This window comes from Poecilia formosa, unplaced genomic scaffold (assembly GCF_000485575.1).
Source record: "Poecilia formosa unplaced genomic scaffold, Poecilia_formosa-5.1.2 Scaffold2732, whole genome shotgun sequence".
In the NCBI taxonomy this organism is placed as follows: domain Eukaryota; kingdom Metazoa; phylum Chordata; class Actinopteri; order Cyprinodontiformes; family Poeciliidae; genus Poecilia; species Poecilia formosa.
The window spans coordinates 1-3,865 of NW_006802671.1; the positions used below are offsets into that span (position 1 = coordinate 1).

The window sequence follows — 3,865 nt, forward strand, 5'->3', positions numbered from 1 at the left end:
TCATTGATAAAACCACAAACTTTATTAACCTGTAAAGATGAACAGATGTAGAAACATCAGGAATCAGTTTGACATTTAAATGAATCTGAACTGAAATATTAGAGCTCAGTCCAACAGAAACAGTTACATTTTAATACAGCAGCATCAATTTAAGTAAATTATCTGAAATAATATGTAAATATTTTCCAAGCTGTGAGTAAATGTGAGGTAAACAAAGTATTCCCTCCTTTCCTGGGTTGTTTCTCATCTCCAGTGTCTGAGGTGAAGCAGCAGGAATCCTGTGAGTTTGTGACAGATGTAGCAGGAAGTTGTGACGTTGACAGAAGGAGCTGGATGGACGACGGAGGGAAGCTGATATCAGAGCAGCTTTATTTCTAGACACATGATCCAATAATCAACCAATAAACCATCAATAGCAGATAAACATCAATACAACAGCCCTGATTAAAATAAGATAATCATACAGTCAGAATGAAGTAAATGGAAATAGAGCAAAATAACAATAAATTGATTTGATTCAAACAGACAAAAGTCAACATTTGGTTTGAAGCAGGAATTTATAATCAATCTGGGCTATTGATCCTTAGATAAATCAGTCAGTTCAGTTTCCACTCATGTGTTCATGTGTTTATGAATGAGTGAAGTAGGGCTATAGTGATACAACAATCCCACGATACAATACGATGCACGGTATTCTGCCCACGATACAATATATATTGTGATATTCAGCAAACAATACAATTCAATACACTTTTGCGATTTTCTGAAAGATTTTAGAGGGACAGAGTAATTTTGGTGATATTTTGTGACTGTTATAAAGTTGGATTGAATTAATTTAACTGAAAACTGATCAAAAGCACCAACTACACAATACCTGGCTCTGGTTGGACATGGACACAGACTTAGTCGACATCTGGACAAAAAGAATCATAGAAGTGGTGAGAAAACATGTTTCTTTTAATTGAAACAGCACAAACTGTAGCTTACATGCATTTGTAAAGTAAATAAAATGCACCTGCTCTGAATAGTTTGATACCTTTTTAACCTTGACTTTAACATCTGAAGGAATCACTCTAAACCTGTTGACCTCATCACTCTCCCGGCGAAGCAAGCAGTGAGTGAGCAAGGTGACAGTTGGATGTTACGATACTTGCAGATGAATATCTATTTATTTCTAGGAAAGAAAATATCGATATATATCGTGATATCGATATTATTATACAGCCCTAGAGTGAAGTGTAATTATTGCAGCTGTTGATCCTCCAGATAAATCAGTCAGTTCCTCTCAATAGCAGGTTTCTGTCACTGTGGAAATGAGCTGCTTCATTAAATCACTGCAGCTTCATTAACAGCTCTGATGTCTCACTTTGGTTCTAAAGTCCATTTTAATTCCCGACCAGAACCACTGAAGGCCCAACTGAAATATTCTAACAACACGTCATAATAACATGTTCTGGTTCTGCTGGTTTGGACTCTATAAACCAGTTTTACTGGATCAGATATTAAACATCAGTTCATCATGTTTCTTTTACATTCAGTCAAATTAATTTTCTACATTTTTATCATTAATTTGTTCATATTTCAGTTTTAACCTGCATCCTGTTGCTTCAGCTCACATCTTTTATTCTTTATTCAGATTGATCCACTGCAGGTTGTCAGAGATCAGCTGTTCTTCTCTGGCCTCAGCTCTGAAGTCCAACCAACATCTGACTGAACTGGACCTGAGCAACAACGACCTGAAAGATTCTGGAGTGAAGGAGCTCTGTGGTTTTCTACAGGATCCTGAATGCAGATTACAACGATTAGGGTAAGAAACCATGTTTTATTCTGGATCTGATGTTTGTGATGTGAAAGTTGTGTTGCCACTAAACTGCAGACAGAAGCTGATATTCTACTGATCCACTCTGAGGATCTTCATGGTAAAGTCTGCTTTCTTCTTCTATGGATTGGTCCAGTCAAAGTTTCTGTGTTTTCTAAAAGCACCAGCAGTTCCTCCTCCCACCATCACATCCAACCAATCACAGCCTTCATTTCACAGACACCAACCACACCTGCAGAGAGAAGGTCAAAGGTCAGATTGGAGACTAAAGACTGATAAAACTCTGATATTAGGATCATTAAATGTCTAAATATCTACAAACAATCAGATATAAAATCTGATAAAATGTCTTTATGTCCAAGACAGCAGTGTTGTAGTACTCGAGATCAGTCTTGGTCTCGAGACCATTTTTTGATGGTCTCGGTCTCGTCTCGGACTCGACCGCATTTGGTCTCGGTCTTGTCTCGGTCTCGGGCACTGAGGACTCGGCATTTTATTTCAAGACCGGTCGAGACCACAACTGTGAAAATATCACTAAATGTACAGCATACTGTCCAGTTTATTAGCTAACATCTTTGTTTTCAGTGGATACAAAACGCATTGATTAAAATTCAACCAATAACGTGACCTGCCAATTACGTGTTTTTGTTTCTCCTCCCTCGCCCCCACCTTTCACTCACACGCAGCACTCCAAGACATGCGCAGTGGCTTCCTCTGAGCTGCAGCTATTTTATTACTAATCGTCAGTAATAGAATAGCGCTGCATAAATAGTAAGAAATCCGATGGCCACAGCAACTCACAGACGGTGGGGACTACGTCTAACTTTTTTCGTCACTTAGAAAAGCTCAAAGAAAGGTAAGCTCCATTGACGTGATGCTAGCAAAGCTAGCTGTATAGAGACATATAAACATTTGTGATGGAAAAAAAGTCACTCACTGCGCTGAATTATTGTGCGGAGATGCTGACTGACTTGTCGCATGTATGTGACAATGGTGTGTCCAAAAGTCTGCAATATATTGATGCGACTTTCAGGAACAGTGCGATTAATCTGCTCATTTCACCGCTAAGTCAGTGACCATACAACTGTTAATAAAGTGTATGATGATCTACGTCATGATTCTGTGTTGCTAATTAAATAAAATTATATGGTAATGACGTGTCTAACAAATATAGCCGTGAGTCTGTACTAAGCATGACGATCTGACAGCGTATGCTGACCTGACAGAACACTCTTTGTTCTTGTAATCTTCTGTGTACACTGCAGTAGCTATCATTATTTTATTTTATTATGCCCATTGATATTTTTAATTAACAAATAAATGAAACACAAGAACAAAAGAGCACACAGAGCATGCACATTGCTCTTTGATTGTTTTCGTTCAAAGTGGCAGCTGTAATGGTAGTCTGCCATGGTGTCAGACTACCTGGCTTCATGTAGCGGGAGAAAGGGTGAGAACAATCAAGGTGAGCGTCTTGTGCATGGTTACTTCTTGCTTGTTGCTCCTTGGTCAGTGTTCATAGTTGAGCGTTATTTACTGTCAGGGCATTTCCTCAATTGATATGTTTAATGGTGCAGACAGTTGTGGTTTCTGACATGAGCAACATGGGCAAACGCCCAGGGCGTTATCTTTTTAGGGACAGCACAAGACCGCCGCGGATTGTAGCACAGAGGTAGAAGCAAAGCAGAACAAAGAGTTTGTTCTGCTTTTAATATTGGTTAAATTTATTAAGTATTTAATATCTAGGTGTTTTTATGGGAATATGGATCTTTCAGATCAATTTGAGAAGCAATTTTGGTCATATTTCACATTTTATTGTATCAAGTAGCGAAGGGCACTGGTCTTGGTCTTGACTCGGTCTCGACTTCCCTCGGTCTTGGTCTTAGATCCTAAAAGTCTTGGTCTTGTCTCGGTCTCGATACACTCTGTTCTTGGTCTTGTCTTGGTCTCGGGTTAGGTGGTCTTGACCACAACACTGCAAGACAGACTGAGGCTGAATTCACTAAATAATGATGTTCATCCACATCTCTGACCTTCTGATCATAA

General features: G+C 38.9%; 1 long non-coding RNA gene across 1 annotated transcript; it reads left to right on the forward strand.

Moving 5' to 3' along the window:
• The first annotated feature begins 444 nt into the window (after window positions 1–444).
• LOC107835460 (uncharacterized) lies at window positions 445–1,726 on the forward strand. The gene is made up of 2 exons (XR_001661272.1): window positions 445–638; window positions 1,231–1,726. It is a non-coding gene; the product is annotated as an uncharacterized LOC107835460 (long non-coding RNA).
• The last annotated feature ends 2,139 nt before the right edge of the window (window positions 1,727–3,865 follow it).